Below are 21,799 nucleotides of genomic sequence, written 5' to 3' on the forward strand. Positions count from 1 at the left end.
GGTTTGCATAATGAACAAGCCCACTATTTGGACTAGACACCCCAATACCCCCCCATTCCCTCCCCGCCACCAACTCATTAAGGCTGTTTTCAAGTTGCCAAGTGTGTGATGTCTGACAGTGGTTGTCAGTTGTCCAGACGCAACGCCACACAATGAGATGTGCGTGTGGGCGCTCGGGAGGAGCACAGCTGTGCCTGCCTCCGTTGGCAGGTACTTTTGTTTTTCCACGGCACACATTTGCACTGCAAATGTCCAATTTGTGGAGACTGCACAGCAACTTTGTATGCGTGCTGTGATGTTTTCATCGTTTTCATCGTTCCTCCTATGCAACGGGTTGCGCAACCTTATTTCCTTGATCGATCAATCAGGGAAGTTAATATTGATTAATCATAGGGCTGGGCGATTAATCATTTTATTGATTACTATGCGGTTATTGCTCAGAATGTGTTGTTTTTGGGGGGGGGGGCATAGTTGTAAGGTGTTTGGGCTAACAGGACTGCCAACAGTGAGTCTACAAAAGCACAATCAGTGTGACTGACTTAGCGACTTTTCTAACCGCCCATTATTGACCATTTTTCCAAAAAAGTAACGAATGATAAGTGTGATAAAAACAAATTGTGTATTGTACCTCAAATGTATAACTTTTTTTTAGTAGTGTCCCTTTCCACAGTACATTTGTTGTGGTCAGTTCGGTCCCTTGTGCCAACTAATCAGCCCCCTCTTGCCAATCATGTTTTGTCAGGGTGTATCTTGTTGTGAGTTTGCAATGTAGTGATGGGCAGATGAAGCTTTCCATCAAATTGGTTCACAAAAAGGTATTGCTCGTGAGGCTTCATGTGCACACAACCCCCCCCCCCTGGTGGCCAAAATTAAAACCGTAATTACTGAAACTACTTTGCCTTTTTGCTGTCTTGCAACAGTGTTTGTTTAGGAACAATTACACATGCTTTAATTGAAATATTTCCCTGTAATCAGGGAAATATTTGTTTTGTGTATTATTACTTTGTTAATTGTTTTTTTATTTTATGTTTTTAACATGTTGAAAAAAGACTATGTTACACTCATGCAGTTAATCAGTTCATTATTATTATTATTATTATGTGAGTAATGTCATGTTATGAAAATTAGGAATCCTGTAGGAAATGTAATAGCAAATAATGAGGCATTGATTGCATGAAAACTGAGGTCATGTGGACTGTGTTTATGGATACCGAAGTGATGGGGATTAATTGTGCTTATGAGTACTGGTGGTTGTTATGGAGATGGGTGGTTAACAAATCTGATTGTTGGTGTACGCCATTAACACACAACAAACACTTCACCTTGCAATGCAAATGACATGTGAAAAGTAATGCATCATGCTATTAGTGTTGCCAAACCGGGGATAACCTACTTTTTTTTCCTTTAAAAAAAAAATTGGGGGGGGACTGACTCAACACAAAAGTCAAACCACTCCCTGAACCCATGAAGTGTCAAACGTCATCAGTGCCGTCATTTGCTCGGAATAAATCACGCCTCGACACGCGCTTCAGAAATTTCCTCCTGGATTACTCGACACACGCTCCGAAGCCCCGGCACATTACGTCCCATCACTAATTGAAGGACGGTGGGAAGTTGGGACTTTTCCAATCTCATAACGGGAAGTGTGCACTGGAATGCCTTTTTGAACTCAGAGAGGTCCGAGTTGCAAAGATGGGGGGGGGCACAGAACGTGAATGGCAAAACATAATTTAGAGTGACAACTATAAACCTATGTATCTCTTTATTTATTATAACATTAATTTAGTTATTCGAACTAAGTAATTTCTCGTACCACAATGGACTCACTTCATTACCCAGGACAACAAACAATTTATTGGAATCAGCCACCTTGTTTTTTTTTGTTTTTTTTCCCTTGTATTTCTTTGAGTTTTAATTTGTTGGCCTTGAAGTTCGTATTTTTATGAATGTCTGCCTTGTTTGTATTTTTTTCTATTTTGTTTGCATTTTTTTAAGCTTCATCTTGCTGACCGCCACATCTGTAGAGAACCTGGAAGCATCTCTTATAGGTGTTGTGTGCTCCCCATGCCGTTTACATGTCTTGTGGCATATTTAACGCTCTGGTCCGTTTGCAAGCGGGTAGGTATAAAGATGTTTGACACCTCCTTTGGGCCAACTATCCTGAGACTACTCGACGCTGTACAGTGGTGCCTTGACAAATGAGTTTAATTTGTTCTGTGACCAAGCTCGTAATTCAAATTCCCACTCAGTGACTGTTACTGTGTAAATGTGCGTGCGAATGGTTGTTCATCTCGAAATGTGCGGTATGACTGACTGCCGACCAGTCCAACATAATTATAAAATAAAGAATAGTCCTAATACTCCCACTGTAAGTGATTCAGGAAGATGTTGTAATATTACTTATTTTTCATAGAGGATAAATAACATATATCTGTATTGTTATATTATCTGTCTACATGTCTTGTGCCACTGTGCGTTCAAATATACATTGCTTAAAGGGTTTTCAAACCATGACTATTGATGTGAACGATAGCATGTCAATGCTATGTTCCATTATACAGTATGTTAGCATAAAGCTAGCAGAAGCTATTTAGTTGTTTTAAATACACAATTTGTCATTATTTTTGTTTGATGTTAAGTTTGACAGTTACATTCAGATGAGAGTAGCAATAAACAGATTGAAACCATTTTCCTCAAGAATATTTACTGACGTTATCTGTCAAACTATTCTTCTTGTGTAGTGAGTTGAGGCACCAGCCAGCCACACCACTATTTGAGTATCAAATTTGCACGCACAAATCAAAGCAAAAAAAAAAAGAAAAGCAGCTGATTTAGAAACTTCTAAGTCTGGTCACTCCTGTCTCACGGCATACCTCATGGCACTGTTTCGAGATCAGAGCAATGTAGCCTGAAGGAGTTTTGCCATAGCATACAGTAGATGTGGTCGAATTTCGCGTAGGTCTTCCTTAGACAACAAACTAAATTTTAGTGAATCAACCAGCATAGTATTGCACTCTATTTCTGCTTAATTGGATGATAATCAATTATTACTGTATGTCCATCTTTAATTCAAACAAAAAAACAGCCTCTTATTAGTTTATATAGTTCATATTCTAAACCTAAAGGATACCTATTGTGCATTTTTTTTCACAATTTAAAACAGTTCCCAGGAGTCATATTAACATCACTGAAATATCCTTTCATCAAAACACTCAAAAGTTTTTACCCCAGGTGTTTTGCCATTGCTCACCAAATCCCCTCTACTGCAGGGTCAACTCAGGGAACCACTTTCATCACCATGACAACCAGGGTCGGGGCTTGGTTTCTCAACATGATGAGTGGCCACTACTTGAAACAGGTACTACAAAAAGTAAATGTCCATTAAAAAAGCATGGACTGTATTTTCGCTCATGGAGGCAGCACTTCATCGCCAAGTCGCCAAATTACACTCGCCAAGACAGGGCCCAGGCAGGCTCGGGGTGAACATGCAAATTCCACACACAAGGCCAGAGAAGAAATTCAAATCCAGAACCACAAAACTGTGAGACTAACGTGCTAACCACAATTACACCGCACACAGCACACCTGATTTTCATGGAATATTTTTTGGGGTAACATTTTTGATTATCTTCCATTATTTGTTTTGATGTTTTTTTCATCATATTTTGTCATATAATTTTTTCCAAATCTGTTTTTATTAGATTTAATTGTCTAGTTTTGTTGTCCTGTAACTGTGTACAGTGGTGCCTTGAGATAAGGTTCTGATTAATAAAAATCATCATCTTTCCCTATTAAAATGTTGTAACTCACGAAACCATCATAAACGTCTCTCAAGTGTGTGCATGCAAGTCAAAGGAAAAATCTGCCAAATGATGGCTCGTATCTTGAAAAACTCGTTTATCGGGTCACTTAAATCTCAAGGCATCATTGTAGATTTTCTAGTGTGGGCAAGTACCAATATCAGGTATCGGTCTGATACAGGGCCTTATTTCAAAGTACTGCTACTCATGATGGCAGCCAATACTCTTGTGGCTGTTTTGCAATCAGAAACTAGAAATTAGAATAATCGAAAATTTATATTAAATTCATGTAATTTTAAGAGAAAATGCTACTGTATATCGGGGGGATATATATATATCTGCGATTGGCTGGCAACCAGTTCAGGGTGTACCCTGCCTACTGCCCGAAGCCAGCTGGGATAGGCTCCAGCACCCCCGCGACCCTTGTGAGGACAGGCGGTTAAGAAAATGGATGGATGGGGTTGTGTATATATATATATATATATATATATACACACCTTTATTTAAAATTATCTGTCTTTGGGGGGGTTCATTATGCATCAAAAGTACTAGTGGTATCGGTACTTGGTATCGGTGCCTACTAAAGAGTTGAGTACTCTTACTGTTATCAGTCTGAAAAAAGTGGTATCAAATATACTTTCGTTTCAAGATGTAATATTTTGTAGTACTTTTTGTCATAATGTTTTGATGTATTTTTTCAAATAAAAAATAAAAGAAAAAAATAATTGTATACTTTTTCTAATCTTAACATTAAAAAAATTAATATAAAAAAAAATGTTTTCCATAATATGTCCCCTTAATAAGAACTGATTAAAATCACCTGGCGTCTGCATGAAGAGCTCCACCAAAGTTCCATTGTCACCTGCTGGGGAAATAATCAAAATCCTCCAAAATCAAAAGTGCTTTTCATTTCCACCACCAATGCTGCAAAAATAAAAACAATCACAAAAATCTGAGTAAAATAGCCCCAAAATCAATGCAAAAGGAGCCACTGGAGAATGCCAGGGGCGGGAGGCGGAGCAAAAGGTGAATGCTGCTAAAATAGACGTACGGATCCAAACGATTCCACGAGCACGTATGTGTCCTGCATGGACGTGCCGGGATCAATTGAAAGCATTGCATGCGCACGACAGCCGTGGCTCAAACACCAACAACAAAACAAGAAAAAACAAAAAACAAGAGAAGAAAATGTGAGATCAAATGATGTACTCACCGAGCGGGAGTATAGAAAAAGAAATGTGGCGGGTGCTTGCAGGCTCGCAGGCAGGCTGACACTCTCTCCAGTGTGTCCGCTTGCTGCTCGCAGCATCAGCCGGCGCTGGCGTCACGTGACTCAGGAGGAGCCACGCTTGTGTGGATTGTGACGTACACGCACGTGGGTTCACTTTTGTTTTCTCTCTTCTCCCCTGAATGAATGAATGGAACATGCAGATATTTAAATACGCATCTTCCTGGCAAATTAGGAGCATATGATCTGATAAACAATTCATCTTTTTACAAAAGATAATGGTCACTTTTGAGTGACACTAGTAGATATTCGGGAAAAAAACATGAATATATAAAATCATTATGACAAAATATCTGGAAATAATGGGCGGCACGGTGACTGACTGTTTAGCACGTCCGCCTCCCAATGCAGAAGACGTGAGATCAAGTTCGGGCTTTAGCCCACCTGGGTGGAGTTTGCATGTTCTCCCCCGTGCTTGCGTGGGTTTTCTCCGGGTACTCCGGTTTCCTCCCACATTCCAAAGACGTGCATGGCAGGTTAATTGAACTCTCCAAATTGTCCATAGGTGTGATTGTGAGTGTGGATGGTTGTTCGTCTCTGTGTGCCCTGCGATTGGTTGACAACCAGTTCAGGGCGTACCCCGCCTACTGCCCGAAGCCAGCTGGGATAGGCTCCAGTGACCCCCGCGACCCTTGTGAGGACAAGCGGTTAAGAAAATGGATGGATGGATCTGGAAATAATACAAAATATTGAATAGCAACATTTACAAATATAAAATACGAGTCAGGATTTAAAAAATACAGTAATTGTAAAAAAAAAATAATAATAATATATATATATATATATATATATATATATATATATATATGTAGACAGGGTTGACCAAGGACAGGATCGTGAAGGGACCGATGAATCATGGCTCCAGCTTCTTTGAACCCCCGGCGAGACGTAGGTCACAGGTGAACAACCACTCTTTCTGGCCTGGTCGGTAGTAAGGAGCGGGCAGTCTACGTAGGTCGGCGATGGCTTTGTTTCTGGCCGCCGTGCGTACCAACACCGTCCGTGTCTCCCGCCAAACACTATGGGCCATCCTCAGGTGATGCTGGACTGATGGTACGGCTATCTCGCATTCCTGGGCGGGAAAAAGGGTGGCTGATAGCCGTAAGCTGCCATGAACGGGGAGCGTCCCAGAGCGGATGAGACCAGGGAGTTGTGGGCGTACGCCACCCAGGAGAGATGCGACGACCAGGATGTGGGGTGGCGGAGACAGACACAACTGAGGGCGGAATCCATGTCCTGATTAGCCCGTTCGGTTTGTGCATTGGTCTGGGGATGGTAGCCGGAAGACAAACTGGCCGTGGAGCTCAAAACAGAGCAAAACTTCTTCCAGACATGAGAAACAAACTGGGGACCGTGGTCTGACACAATGTCCACAGGTAGTCCATGAATCCTGAAAACATGCTTGATTAGTAGCTTGGCGGTCCCCAGGGCCGACCGACGAAGGTATGACAAGGCAATGAAATGGGCCATCTTCGCAAATCTGTCCACCACAGTAAGAATCACTGTGTTCCCCTGTGATGCCGGCAAATCCAGGGCTATATGCGACCATGGGCGCGCAGGAACAGGTAGGGACCTCAGTTCACCGGCTGGGCTCTGTGGGAGGCTTTGCCGGCAGCACAAACATGGCAGACTTTGACGAACTCTGCTATGTCCCTTCTCATCCTCGGCCACCAAAACCTCTGTGCGAGGAGAAAAAAAACGCGCTGATTTGCGGGGTGGCCGGCGATGAGCGATGCGGAGACGCACTGGAACAAACAACCTGCCTGTAGGGCATCCCTCCAGGATGCGTCTTTGAGCGTGGGCTTCCTGAACTGTCTTTTCAATTTCCCAACGAAGTGCACCTACTTAGTGCGTTGGCTTTAGTGTTGGCGAAGTCTTTCCGGTAGGTTAGGACATAGTTGAAACGGCCAAGGAAGAGCGCCCACCGTGCCTGCCGAGAGTTCAGATGCCTGGCGGAGCGGAAGTAAGACAGATTCCTGTGGTCGGTGAAGATCGTGAACGATTCGGTGGTGCCCTCCAGCCAATGCCGCCATTCTTGAAGGGCGAGAATAATGGCCGACAATTCCCGGTTCCCCACATCATAACTGGATTCAGCAAGACTGAGTCTGAAGCATCAACCTTGACAAAAAAAAAGGGAAATCAGGGTCAAAATGGCGCAAAACAGGAGATCGGGTAAAGGCATGCTTTAGCCTCCATGGACCACTTAAAGGCCTCCTTGCTCGACGTAAACCGGGTCAAGTGTCCGGCCTTCAGGCTATACTTACGATTGTTTCCAGGAAGTCGGGGCTGGCCACTCAACAACAGCCTTAATCTTGGCTTGTGAACAGCTAAAGTGTTAATCTACTAATTAGAAGACATTTTAGTCCATCCATTTTCTTAACCGCTTGTCCTCACAAGGGTCGCTGGAGCCTATCCCAGCTGGCTTCGGGCAGTAGGCGGGGTACGCCCTGAACTGGTTGTCAACCAATCGCAGGGCACACAGAGACGAACAACCATCCACACTCACAATCACACCTATAGACAATTTGGAGTGTTCAGTTAACCTACCACGCACGTCTTTGGAATGTGGGAGGAAACCGGAGTACCCGGAGAAAACCCACGCAAGCACGGGGAGAACATGCAAACTCCACCCAGGAAGGCCGAAGCCCCGACTCGATCTCACGACCTCTGAGGCGGACGTGCTAACCAGTCAGCCACCGTGCCGCGACATTTTAGTCATAAATGGTCAAATAAAAAAGGCTACTGTAAAGATATTTTTGGGAAAAAAGTTCCACATTGCAACTTTAATAGAAATGTAAATTCCAACATTGTGCAGTTAATAACAGGCTTACAAACCTGCCTGTCTCCATTACAAGCGTATCGCTTCGGCCAGCTGATATTCCTTACGGCTTTGCTCATTAGCAAGGTCCCTGAAGGCAGCATCGCTTCCCCAACCCACCCATCAAATTGAGTAAGAGGGTCGCCACACATAATCAATATATCCATTTATACCTCAGGTGGAGGGGGGTCTTCTCATTAAAAACTACTTAAAGCATTAATCAAGTGAGTTTCTAATGAGTTTGGGGGTAGTATTGACAATCAATTGGGGGGAGGGGGCTTTAGGTCAGGTGAGACAGTGTTGCCTGAGCATCGTGTATGAGTGTATATGTGTGCGTGCGTGCGTGTGTGTGTCAGACTGTGTGTCAGACTGCAGCCTGGGCTGTCATCATGCTTTATTCGATGCTCTGACAGCGCTGCTCAGACTGTCCACAACGTGTTGCAATGACATCTAACAGCCATGCGGCAAAAAGGAGCAAATCTATGCGGAACGAAGAATCAAGTAAACCCCTACCTATTTGAGGTGTGCGATTAACCCGTTTGCAATTGTGCCTTTGTATTTGTGCTGCTGTTTTGGTTAGCAACAACGATCAAATGGACTCACATTTATGAACAAGTATTTGTTGTGCAAGCACACGCACACTAAAGACACTAAAGAACAAAAACATGTCAAGGGTCTGCCCTGCTAATTACATTGTGCTGCTGTTTTAGTTAGCAACATAATTCAAACAATTGCGACCAGGAACTGCAGTATTTTGTGGAATATAAACGTGAGTGCTCACAACATTGTGAAGAAAGCACAATTCAGAGTCTACTAGAATGTTTATTGTATTAGTGCTGCTGTTTTGGTTAGTAATGGACTTTCACGAAGTGGGCTCAGTGTTTAACTCATTCGGTCCTAGCCATGTTCACTGAAGCAACCCCCTTCACTCTCGGCTGTTTTACAGGATTTTGACTGATTTTGCAAGACCCACAGAATATTGTGTTCTATTGCTATAAAAAAACAAACATGGAACCTTCCAAAAGAAGAAAAAAAAAGTATATTTGTACCTGTTTAAGTTTTGCAGCAATTAGCAATGGAATATAGCTAAGTTTCATCATTATATAATAGCGGAGCCAAAGGGGAGGCCGGGGTGGCACGTGCCCATGCTCAAAAGAGATTGGACCCCGCCCGCAGGCGCCAAATGATTGACATAACACGGCACCGGCGCAGTGGCACCCACATCTTGCCAGTGCAGCCATTTTTTTTCAATCAGACGGCTACTAATTGCTATGCCCCTCCTGCACAGTAGCTGGCGCTATGTACCACAATATGTTGTAATCCACCTCAATAGGAATCTTGAGAAGAAGAATCTCCCGCGTCCCATCGAGAGACTTCAGATCAGTGCACCAAGATGACACGTTTTTGGCAAGGTCATGTTGGTTTCGCCATGAGATGTGAGTGGCTGTTTAAAATATTTTATATTCAGATAGATTGCTTTGAACGGACGTCAATAAGTTAAAGCTGTTTTGCACAAGCTAATAATAAATCCATGAGCTGACTGACAAACAAAGACGTGAAACAGGAAACAGAAGTACGTAGCAGCCTTCCAAATTAAAAGCAAAGATTTCAAAATAAGAGATTTAAACATCACGCGCAAAATAGCTTGAGGAATACAGATTAGCACTTATTCACTTAGTATATATGCCCTAATGTTTTTAGTCCAGAAGTGGGGGGTTAATAGCAAGATTTAATAACATTATTATTATAGGGACTGCAACATGAAAAATCTACTTTTTGGAGCCATGTTAAAATGCTAATTCCTCGCCCCTGTATGAGAAATTCTAGGTTGTTCTGCTCTTCAAGCATCAGCCCCTCCCAACCTGAGAAAACGAGCTGTTGGCACGGTTTGACGTCATTGCGCGCGGCCCCACCCCCCAAACCGCATTTGTGGACTAAACGCATGCCCACTTTCTTTGAGACCTCCCTCCATGGGATATTGACAAAACATTTGCAATGCCAAAGTGCAATGACAATTGGCCGTCTTAAAATCCCAGAAAGGGTTCTGGCTGACACTTGTGTTAACTGCAAGTAAAACTTATTGCACTGATATGCTCAACCGCATGGATGATACAGTGGTTAGCAAGCCCGCCTTGTGAGCATCAAGCTTGAGTTCGAGACCCACTCAAAGTAATTTTTATTATTTGTTTTCCCTCCCTCTTCTTCACTCCTCCTACACTACGATTTCTTGCGGCAAGGAGCGTTTTGTTTCAAATGTTTAGTGAAGAATTGAACATCCAAGTGCCTCTAATTAACCTCAAATATAGTTCAAATGTTCTAGTAGGCTTTTCGGGACATTTTTTTGCATTCTGGTGGAAGTGTGACCGTTTTGTGCTATCGGTTCATAATTCCCTCCACTATGCCTAAGGCCTGAGGTCCAGCTGAAGAAAAACAGCCCCAAGGCATGATGCTGCCACCACCAGGCTTCACTATAGGTATGGTGTTTTATTGGTGATGAGCAGTGTTCCGCTTTGCTATCATCAGACCATCACAAAATCTCCCAAACACTTGGAAAAAATATGTTAGGGTCCGATGAAAACAAAGCTGAACACACCAATCAATCGGAGACACTTCATCCGTGCTGCTGTTTTATGCTACGATATAGAAGACACATTTCCTGAGGCGTGCACGCTCAATACACACCATCCAAGTCAGGGATTTAGAAGTAGGCTCTTGTCCACACAAGCGTTAAACCGGAGTGAAACAATTAAAACGCTGAGGTGGATTTTAGCTTTGGCGTTGTCTCTTCTTTCATGCCAGCTCTGAAATGGCGTCGAAACTCATTGTGGCTACAACCTAAGCGGATCCAGCACAGTATCCGTTCATCTCCAGCTAACGCACGTACACACAAACACACACAAGCGCTGTAATTCACTGGCTTGCTCGGAGTGAATGGCCCAAGCAGCTCATCTTCCTCGGCCCGGATATGCATCTTCAGGCGAGGCGGTGGGAGGGGGGCGGGGGGTGTGGAGGGATGGTAGCACCCCCGATTCTCCTCCTCACGACGTCCCATCAGATTTATTCAGAGCCTCGGGTTGAGTCATGAGTCTGCGCACTCCGAGAGCTGTAATTATATAGTAGGCAGCAAGCAGGACACTCGATGCAACATTAATGGTAAAGCAGCTGTTGCCCCCCCCCCCCCCCCCCCCCAACACACACACACTTTTTGTGTACGGGTGCAAATACAAATAATGCATGACAACCAGTGGTGAGCGCCGCATATTTGTTTGCGTATTTATCTATAGCTTTGTTCAAGGCCAGGGGGAAAAAATGCATTTTAATGGGTGCTGAATTACCCGCAAAGATGTTGAGTGGTGCTTATGCTGCCACGCCTGACAGAAAAAAAAGTAAAGTGAGTTGCGAAGTGTGCGCACAGCACACTGGTGAGGCTCATGCGAGGTTGCTCTTTATTGTGTGTGTGAATGCCTAACAGCATTTTTACCTTACAAAATATCATTTTGGTCTGCATTTGTTTATATGCTTCTACAAAAATTATTTTGCCACACTATCAATTGCTCCTTCTGTTTTGCCCGTCTTGGGTCACTTGGGATCAGTGAAGACAAAGACCACCTGAGTTCTATACAGTCCTTCCCGGATGCCACACAAAATGATTTTCATGTCCTGCCTAGAACTCTAGTGGGATTTATAATAACTCTTTGACAGTTGAGACATTCAAATTCTGATGGTGTGATAACCGTAAGCAAAATTATTGCTGTATGACTGTATTAAAATTACAGCACTAATATGACCTCTTTTTTATTTATATTTCGGTGAAAAAAAACTGTATAGTTACCATCAAACACAATCCATTTCTTTCTTTCATTTTCCTAAATGTTTTTTTAAACAAACAAAAAAATTATACAGAAGAAACATGTACCATGGTTCAGTTTAAATAAATAAATAAATGTTAGCATTCTTCTTCTGTTTTAATTATTTTTAGTAAGTCACAGTGTCCTATCATTATTTTTAGAACAAACCCCACAGGTTTATATATAAATACATAATTCCCATTTTAATTTATATTAATGTTTTTAACATTTACAGTGCAGCACAGTATTTTAAACAACAAAAATACCTTACCTTTTTTGTTGTGGTGTGATGGCATCAGTGGATGATAAATGCTATGTTAATGCTAGCTTTAGTTCAGTGCTGAGTTGATGTATTTTACGTTGGGCATATTGTTAGACTACTAAGCGGTCCTTGCGTGCGTTGTTTAACATCAGGCACGTTGTTGAACAGCTAAGGGGGGTCCTCGGGCCAGTATTTACGGAAGTAGTCACGCCAGTTACAACGGCGCGATAATCTCCTTCCTAATTCCACTGTGGTTCGTAGCACTGCATGTTTTTCTTTGCTGCCACTGGCACTGTTGTCTTTCTTTGGGCCCATGGCGAAGAAAATTGTCGTGGAAAAATCCAAATGCACTCGCGAGGCTGGAGCACCCGGGAATATTCACGATCTGACTGGAAATGAGCAACGCATCGTCTACCGCAACGCGAGCATTCGGCATTGCTCGGCTTCGCGCCGAGACGTTCAAACTCCGAGGTTCCACTGTATATATATTCCTTTTTGTGGAGAAATGCACATAAACAGAGCAAAAAGGCATTTGGGTTGTCAGTGTCTCTTTCAACTTGCTTCCTTTCTCATCCTTTTGTGCATAACTCACCCCTCACTCCCCCACTCTGCTCACCGAGGAGGGAAAAAAGTTAATTGGAGGCAATTACTTCAAAGCGGCAGCTCATTTACTCAACTCTGCAAATTGCCAATCATATTGTGCCCTGCTTAGACGCCGCTTCAAAAAAGAAAAGAAAAGCTCATTCCTGATGACAACTAGTATTCGAGGTTATTGAAACCTCGGCTGTTTAGAACCACGGTCAAACTGGTCATTGTGAGTACTGTTATATTGTCTTCCCCAAATGTATACTGTACCTACACTTCTTTTTGATTGAGAACTGATCGTCCCCCAAAAAAACTTCCCTCCCCTGTGGGAAACGAAAGCCATATCACCGATGCACAGCCGTTTATTCGAACTCCAGAACTGTGTAAAAAAACAAGTACAACAAAAAAGAAACCAAATGATGCAGGAACAGCTGTGGGCCACATCTCGCACTTAAGACCCTGTGTCATACGCCACCAAGCTCCGCCTCTTAAAGGCATATGCATGTGCACAGACGTCGCAATACTTACAGAATGTATATTTTTGCTCTCAAGGCTCTCTCGCATGGCATAACATTATCGTTGGGCCTTGGCGGAGGTCAGCGCTGCTGGTGCGTTTTGCAGGTGAGGCGCATGCCATTTAATGCGCTTACATGTTGACATTTGCACGATCGGTGGCGTTCCTTTGATAAACTAAAACCCGTGACATTTTTCAGACCGGGGCTGAGCCGCCGTCGTTTGTCAGATAAAAGCGCCATCAATGACTTAATTAGATCCGACGCATTGCCTCGGTCGCCCTCCCTGTCAAACGCGCACCTGAGCCCGTTTCTTTGCTTGACGACAAAGTGTTCCGCCTGCTGTCTTTGCGCGACATTAAGGCATCATTGTTCGATCCGTGTGAGCTGACTGCTTGGTACGCTGCTCATCTTCCACTCGTGACTTTCCAAAGTGCGTCCCAAAGACAACGGCTGACAGAATTCATCACAGTTCAGCGGGTATCAGACGACAGAAGCAGTCGAAACAATCTGGCTTCGAGATGCCACGGCATGGAAATGATGAAGTCGCTTGTACTTTTCATCATTGAAGTCACGGTCTGGTGGTGCTTTAAGATACAAGTGACCTGAATTACAAGTTTTTGGAGACACAAGCTGTTGTTTTTGCATGTGACTTGCGAGCACAAAGTTGAGATTCACAACATGAAAATACTTGGGCAGATTACATCGGTAAATATTTTTCAGAAACTTTAAGCTGCCACTCAAAGCTGAAGGTTACAGTCCAACGAAATATCAAATAAGGAAAATGATATGTTGTACAATCAAAACTTACATCTAGGCCTGGGCGATATGGCCCAAAATTCATATCACGGTATAAACTGCATCCCTTCACGGTAACGGTATATATCACACTATCGGATTCAGTGTTTTTTTTTTTTTTTATTAAATAAATTATTTGCTTACTGGTTTACGTAGTCCTTTATAGAAGCTAAATGGATTTTAAAAAACTGTGAAAGAATAAATTTACTTTGGATAATTTTTGGTGCAAATATTAAATCAAAATTATGCATATGCAGTATAGCTTGCGGTGTGCAGGCTAGCTAGATTTGATAGGGGCGTGGTGAAAGAACTTGTGTGTCACAAGACGAACTAAAAATTACTATGAGTCTATGTTTATCTGTCTATGCCACCCATGTAAAGTAATAAACAACCTAAACCTACCTTCCTTTAAAAAAAAAAAAAAAAAAAGGGGGGGGGGTGTTAATTTTTATACCAAGACAACAGATGGAGATTACATATACATTTCTGCTATCTCATGAAATAATATTTAGTTATTCTGACAACACCACCTCATCCATGTTGAGGCATTTTATTTTTGAAAATGAGGGGAATGTGACTGGACAGAGCCCAGGTGAGTCTTTTAAATATTCACTGTAAGAGCATACTTTTCCATTCCTGCCATATTTCCTCATCAAAAATCTTAATTTAATTGACATAATTAATGCTTAGGATCGGAGCATTTGAACCATTTAAAATTTTGAATAAAGGTATATAAATAGTTAATTGATTATCAAAAAATAGTTATCAATCAAATAATCTGATCAATCTGATTATTCATCAATTCATTGTTACACATCTACTGATGTTATATTTTTTTGTAAAAACACGTCTTCCTTTCTCTCCTGTGGGCAGAAAGAATGAGCCTTTGTGTCCAAGATTGTGAAAGACAACCGGCCATTTAGTGAAGTGGAGGACAAAGCATTTAGGGAGTTTGAGACTCTGAACGCAGTATTGTTCCTGAATAACAATGAATAAAGTCACCCCGGCATTATTCATACACTAAATTTATGCCCCATATCTGTCCTATCCTTTAAAAAACACTGCAATACTTTTTACTAACATCTCATGCCCTATTGGATTCATTTAATCCATCCATTATCCATACGACTTATCTTCATTGACTAAAAGTGTGCTGGTAAAGTCAGTTATAGACCTCTATTGCCATCACCCACACATTAAACCACAAGAAACAGATTAGATGAGTGTATGACAAAAAATGAAATCAAATGAGGCTTTTTCTTTGATTGTCATTATATCTATTGGACAGTAATTATTGCCATGCGTCAAACAGTCAAAAACAGTCCAAATGACAAAAACAGTTGCTAACAGCAGGATGGTTTGTGTGAAAATAAAGTATCAAGAAATTAACCGTCACTATGAATGGACGGATGGATGGACAAAGTAAGTAAATTGATAGGCGAACAGATAGGTATATAGCCTATAGATATTGGGGGGAGGGAGAGAGAAAGAGAGAGATCATCCACTGCCTATTGATGTCAGCTTGCGAACATGTGGGCATTTTTACGTCAATTTCAGTCGACAGAAGAGAAAAGAACAAAATGGCTGCCCCCTAAGATAGATAAAAACAGGTAGATTAGTCTGCCTAATTGTTATTCTACAAACGCAATATTAATCAATCGGAATGCTTATGTTTAGACTTGTTGGGCAAATAGAGCAAAAAGAAAATGTATGACTTGACTTCCTCTTTGACAGGAAAGGTGATGTAATCCAGTGGTAAGCATGCGCCGCCAGTCCCAGCTTTTTTGGAATATGTTGCAGGTATTGAATTAAAAATAAGAGAATGTTTGGGGGGGGGGGCATTTTGAACTTTATTTCTCATTCGTGCAATATATTCAATTGAATAGAAGTTGAAAATGATTTTCAAATCATTATATTCTGTTTCTAATCTACATTTAAATGTCCCGACGTCATTGGCATTAGGGTTTGTAGAAACGGTGAAACAGAGAAATGCTTACTTTTGTGCAGCCGTGGTAGTCATTCAAGCCCCAGTGTGTGCAGTTGGACATAAACGCAACAACTGTATTAGCTATCAGCAGTGGGCAGCGAGTCGACATGAATAAATGATATATCAACAGTTCCGTACAGCCGACTGAAAGCTGCGTTGGTTGTAAAGTCATGATGTTGCTAATAGGGCTGTCTCCCTCGCTGTCTTTCTCTCTTTCATGCAGGGCTGAAGGATTGACTCCGACCATGTCTCACCATTTGCCATTGCCCGGGGGGTCAACGTGTGGTCGGCAGTCCCGCACACCCACTTCCATAATTCAAACAGCCGAGTGCAGGCCTGGGGATCGTTTATCACACGTAACGAGAGAATGACGCCACCCTTGGACCCCGCCGTCCGCACCAGCCACTCCCACTCTGCCCAGACGGGCTTTCAAAGCTCATCATCAGCGGCCGCCGACGGGTAATGAACCTAAAAGACCTGACACCAGCATAGAGATCTATAGTAAGTTAGCAGCCGCCGTTTCGTACATCCATTCCGCTGAACCTGCTGCGGTGGCGTTTGCGCAACCATTACAGATTATAGCAGGAAGTCTCAAGTAAATACAAGTGAGACAAAGAGGCGTTTTTTTGACAGCATGCGCACTAAATCCCCCGGCCAACGCTCAATAATCACTTGAGCTTTGAGGCAAAAAGAACTAACTGAATTAATCAGCAGAGCGAGTATGCCATCACGCTCAATGGATGCAAAATTAGAGCACGGACGCTTCGTAATTGAGGTTTAAACCATTGTGAGGAAAAAATAAATAAACAGATAAAGTCAAATAACGCACTCAGCGTGCCAATTATTCTTTTGCTCTCACTGGGATGGATTGTCATGCATGATGAATGATCAGCTTGCTGCTTTTAGCAGTGGTGTGACTATTATGACTGAATTGGCCCTTTCATCATGCAGAAAGATACAGACACATATTGCCGGGCTTGGGGAGGAACGGGAGACATGTAATGGTGTTTTGTAATCAGCATACACAAAATTGAATTCACAATTAATAACGTGGGATGCCTCAGGTTTCAAAGTAGGGTTTCAAAGAGGGATAGGGGTTTCAAATTAGAGTTAGGGTTTAAACTAGGTTTTCAAGTGAAGTTAGGGTTTCACAGTAGGGGTTGAAAGTGCGTTAAGGGTTTCAAAGTAGAGTTCAACTAAGTTTTAGGGTTTGGAAAAAGTGTCAAAGTAAGGTTAGAGATTCAGGTAGGGTTTCAAATTACAGCTCGGGTTATAAAGGAGGGTAAGGGTTTCAAAAAGGGATTAGGTTTTCAAAGTAGGGTTTCAAGCTTGAGTTTGGGATTTAAAGTGTCATAAGGCATTAGGGTTTCAGAGTAGGGTTTCAAATTAGGTTAAGGGTTTCAAAATAGGGTTTCAAATAAGGGTTTCAAAGTAGGGTTAGGGTTTCAAAGTAGGGTTTCAAATTAGGGTTAGGGTTTAAACTAGGTGTCAAGTAAAGTTAGGGTTTCACAGTAGGGTATGAAAGTGCGTAAAGGGTTTCAAAGTAGAGTTCAACTAAGTGTTAGGGTTTGAAAATAGTATCCAAGTAATGTGAGAGATTCAGGTAGGGTTTCAAATTACAGCTCGGGTTACAAAGTAGGGTTAGGGTTTCAAAATGGGCTTAGGTTTTCAAAGTAGGGTTTCAAACTGGAGTTTGGGTTTTAAAGTGTCATTGGGGTTTCAAAGTAGGTTTTCAATTTAGGTTAAGGGTTTCAAAGTGGGTTTAGGTTTTCAAAGTAGGGTTTCAAACTGGAGTTGGGGTTTTAAAGTGTCATTAGGCATTGGGGTTTCAAAATAGGGTTTCAAATAAGGGTTTCAAAGTAGGGTTAGGGTTTCAAAGTAGGGTTTCAAATTAGGGTTAGGGTTTAAACTAGGTTTTCAAGTGGAGTTAGGGTTTCACAATAGGGTTTGAAAGTGCGTTAAGGGTTTCAAAGTAGAGTTCAACTATGTGTTAGGGTTTGAAAATAGTGTCAAAATAAGGTTAGAGATTCAGGTAAGGTTTCAAATTACAGCTCGGGTTACAATGTAGGGTTAGGGTATCAAAAAGGGGTTAGGTTTTCAAAGTAGGGTTTCAAACTGGAGTTTGAGTTTTAAAGTGTCATTAGGCATTAGGGTTTCAAAGAAGGGTTTCAAATTAGGTTAAGGGTTTGAAAATAGGGTTTCAAAGTAGAAATAGGGGTTTCAAAGTAGGGTTTCAAATTAGGGTTAGGGTTTCAAAAAAGGTTTTCAAGTGCCGTTAGGGTTTCACAGTAGGGTTTGAAAGTGCGTAAAGGGTTACAAAGTAGAGTTTAAATAAGTATTTGAGTTTGAAAATAGTGTCAAATTAAGGTTAGAGTTTCAGGTTGGGTTTCAAATTACAGCTGGGGTTACAAAGGAGGGTAAGGGTTTCAAAAAGGGATTAGGTTTTCAAAGTAGGGTTTCAAACTGGAGTTGGGGTTTTAAAGTGTCATTAGGCACTAGGGTTTCAAAGTAGGGTTTCAAATTAGGGTAAGGTTTCAAAATAGGGTTTCAAAGTAGGGTTAGGGTTTCAAAATAGGATCAAATTAGGGTTAGGGATTAAAATTAGGGTTTAAAATTAGGGTTAGTGTTTTGCAGTAGGGTTCCAAAGTGGGTTAATGATGTCAAAGTAAAGTTCAAAGTAGTGTTAAGGTTTCAAAATAGGATTGATTTTCAAAGTAGAGTTTAAAGTAGGGTAATGGTTTCAAAGTGGCTTAAGGTTTCAAAGTAGGGTTTTAGAGTGTGTTTAGGATTTCAAAGTGGGATTAGGGTTTCAAAATAGGGCAAAAGTAGGGTTAGAGTTTCAAAGTAGGTTTTCAAAGTGCACTCTAAAAACAAATTGGTCAAATTGACCAAAAATAAGGTTACATTTGACCAATCTAGCTGGTAGTTATGTGTCCGACAGATCCTTTGGTTAATGCAAGCATTCTAGAATGGAACCAATATATATTGGTGATTGAATACAAATTGGTAATTCTGACCAAGATACTGGTTCATCTGTGTTAGAGGCTGCCAAAAAAAGTACCACTGATTGGCATTTATTCTCCGCATTTGATCCATTCCCTGAGGGATGCAGCAGGGGCCACGCTCAAGGAATCATTTGCGGATCTAACCCCCTAATTCCAACCCTTAATGCTGAGTGTCAAGCAGGGAGGTAAATGGATCCCATTTTTATAGTCTTTGTTCTGACCCCACCAGGTGTTGAACCCACAACCTTCCAGTCTCAGGGGAGATACTCTACCACTAGGCCGGTGACACCTAGTGACCTAACTAGACACACATTTCCATTTTAAACACTATATTATTTAAATATTGTAAACACTTATAATAATAAATAAGTTTAGAATGTAATACATTGATATAATAAATATATTTCCAAGTGCTCTATCAAGATTTACTTCCTATTGTAACCAATTTCATTGGTTGTTTGGCTAACCAAAAAAATTGGTATGCACTCGGAATGGCCAATGTCTGACCAATCTATTAGTTAATCAAGCCAATAGGAGCTTAACCTACTAGATTGGTAGTTTTTTTTTTAACCAATCCATTTTTAGAGTGTGGGATTAGGGTTTCGAAATAGGGTTTCAAAGTGAGTTTAGGGTTTGGAAAGTAGAGTGAGTGCACATTAGGGTTAGGGTTTCACAGTAAAAGTATAAAGTGATGTTATGGTTTCAAAATAGTGTCAAAGTCGGGTTGGGGTTTCAAAATGTTGGTTTTAATGTGGGGTTAGGGTTTCAAAGTACAATTTCAATGTGGGTTTAGGGTTTGACTTTTGAGTGTTTTGAGTTATGAACGCAGTCAAGGAAGGAATTAAGCTCCTATGTCAAGTCACCACTTACGCACAGTAAGTCAATAAAAGATTGTGTGAGCAGTTTTTGCATTGTGCCAAGTTTTTAATTTTAACTACAACATACATTTAACATCTTTTTGTGGGAGTTGAATCACTTCTTCTTATACCAGCCTGTTTTCTTCACAAGTCTATGCACTCCTATAGATTCAGACTGTGACTACTTTTGCTCGCTCAGCTTTTGCATTTTCAAATGAGAGTACAGCACAAGAGGGGAGGTGAGCGTTGCATTAATAGACTCCTGTCGTTGATGAGACCCCGAGGAGAAGATCCTTTCTCACGCGTATCGATCAGCGCATAGGTCCGTGCTGATTTGCATCGACAACAGCAACGAGGCCCTAATGGGTAAGTAAGCGTGTTTTCCAAACTGGACACAGCAGGGACGCGTCATTCTGGAGAAAGACTCAATGCTGGGAAGGTCAACACTGACCATTACAAGGAATGATGAAGGCCGCTATTGACCGGATCGATCTGTCTGCTCGCCTTGCAAAATACTAGACTTCTGATCTAACAACTTATTACGACCTACAGTATCTTTCTGTCCTCCGACCAACCTACTATTATGTCTGTCTATAAATATAACTGTCTGTTCTTCAGTTTGCACACTACAATTTACAATTCCATCCATCCAACTATGTCCAATTTCATGTTCTGTCTTTCTGCCTGCTGATTACATCATTTTCCTCCTGTCCACTTGATTTCACTGGTGGGCGGAGCCACCTAGCACCTGATTGCAATCGGCCTCGTTTGGCCTGAGTATTGCCTCCTACACTGCAGTCACTTTGCTTGTCAACACAGTTGTCGTTTTGTCTCCCCTATTATCTGCTGGATCTCTGTTTGTTTTTTCTAGAAATACTTATAGTTCGTATTTTGCATTTCTATGTACTTTTGTGATTTGTCATTGCTTGTATTTCCCCTTTATTCATTGTTTGTATTAAGTCTTATATCTTTCTTCCACTTTGCTACACTTTTGTTGTTGTTTAAAACTCATGTGCGCATTGGGTTGGATAAAACCTGAGATTTTGTTCTACTCTTGGTTGCTACATTGTGGTCCGTCCTTCATCCATTCAGACAATCGTAACACGTACACGCTACCTACTATTTCTGGTCATCAACACAACCATCTGTGCTTTAGTCCCCCAACATAGCTACAAAATAGCCGCGTTTCCACCGCAGGAACTTCAGGCTTAAATTTACGGGGCCAGCCCCGTATGTGCGCGTCTCCACTGCAGGAGCCTTCCCAACCGGGCCACATTTACAGGAACTTGCGGGGACGAGCGGAGGTCCTACTTGAGGGTAGGTACTCCGCCGGCCCGATAAACTCCCGATCGGGCTTTCGTGCTGATTGACTAAAAATGATTTAGTACAAAAAATTATTATTATGATGATTCTCGGCTTAAGTCTCTTCCACCAAAACAATTCTCTTAATAATCCTTTGCCTATTTTCGTTCCACTCTACTGTTAGCCTTTTCAAATTCTTCATCTAGTCGCCTCTCCTCTCACTCAAACAATTAATCCACGCCAAGTACACAAATAAACCGCCTAAAGTTTTTCTCTTTTCTCGTTGTGATTTTTGCGGCGCCGTGCTTGGGTGACGTCACAGAAACCGTCGCAAGGCGATTACCGTGTCGATCGAAACGCGTGACTTGTGAGTCAGCCTTTTCAAATTCTTCATCTGAACGCCGTCTTTCACTCAAACCATCCATCCAAGCCAAGTACATAAAAAAAAAGAAGCTGAAAATAAACAAACGTTTTTCTCTTTCCTCGTTGTTGTGATTTTCGTCGCGCAGTGCTTGGTTGACGTCACGGGAGAAACTGAGAAACAGTTTGTAAGTGTATAGGACCATTAGAAGTATGTGCGGGTCCGCGGCGAAGGTTATGCTATCTGAGCTTGGCTCCGCGGCGTAAAAGGAGCGCATGCACGTCAGCTCATGCACACTTAAGCCAAAGACGTGCTGTCATGGAGTGACAGGCATTCAAATGTGCTCCGTCACACAAAATATATTTACAAATGCAAC

At 41.9% G+C, this 21,799-nt stretch overlaps 1 protein-coding gene and 1 long non-coding RNA gene across 11 annotated transcripts in view; one reads left to right on the forward strand and one right to left on the reverse strand.

Annotated features, from left to right (window-relative positions):
* Positions 1-5,110, reverse strand: part of ralyla (RALY RNA binding protein like a) — a 72,571-nt gene extending 67,461 nt beyond the window's left edge. For 3 of the 7 annotated variants that reach the window (XM_086084662.1, XM_086084652.1, XM_086084632.1), the window contains exons 1-2: positions 5,014-5,082; positions 4,621-4,724 (exon numbers count right to left, since the gene is read on the reverse strand). The gene's annotated coding sequence lies outside the window, so the exon portion shown is untranslated. Of the gene's footprint in view, positions 1-4,620; positions 4,725-5,013 lie in introns of all 7 variants that reach the window. The other 4 variants (XR_015095948.1, XM_086084624.1, XM_086084679.1 and 1 more) reach the window with 3 other exon arrangements.
* Positions 1-21,799, forward strand: part of LOC147180901 (uncharacterized) — a 59,945-nt gene that overhangs the window by 31,973 nt on the left and 6,173 nt on the right. For 3 of the 4 annotated variants that reach the window (XR_015095950.1, XR_015095951.1, XR_015095953.1), the window contains exons 3-4: positions 3,270-3,358; positions 16,122-16,399. This is a non-coding gene — a long non-coding RNA (uncharacterized LOC147180901). Of the gene's footprint in view, positions 1-3,269; positions 3,359-16,121; positions 16,817-21,799 lie in introns of those variants that run through there. The other variant, XR_015095952.1, reaches the window with a different exon arrangement.

The sequence above is a fragment of the Leptonotus elevatus genome, chromosome 1 (genome assembly GCF_054856555.1).
Source record: "Leptonotus elevatus isolate MCC_2025b chromosome 1, RoL_Lele_1.0, whole genome shotgun sequence".
Classification (NCBI taxonomy): domain Eukaryota; kingdom Metazoa; phylum Chordata; class Actinopteri; order Syngnathiformes; family Syngnathidae; genus Leptonotus; species Leptonotus elevatus.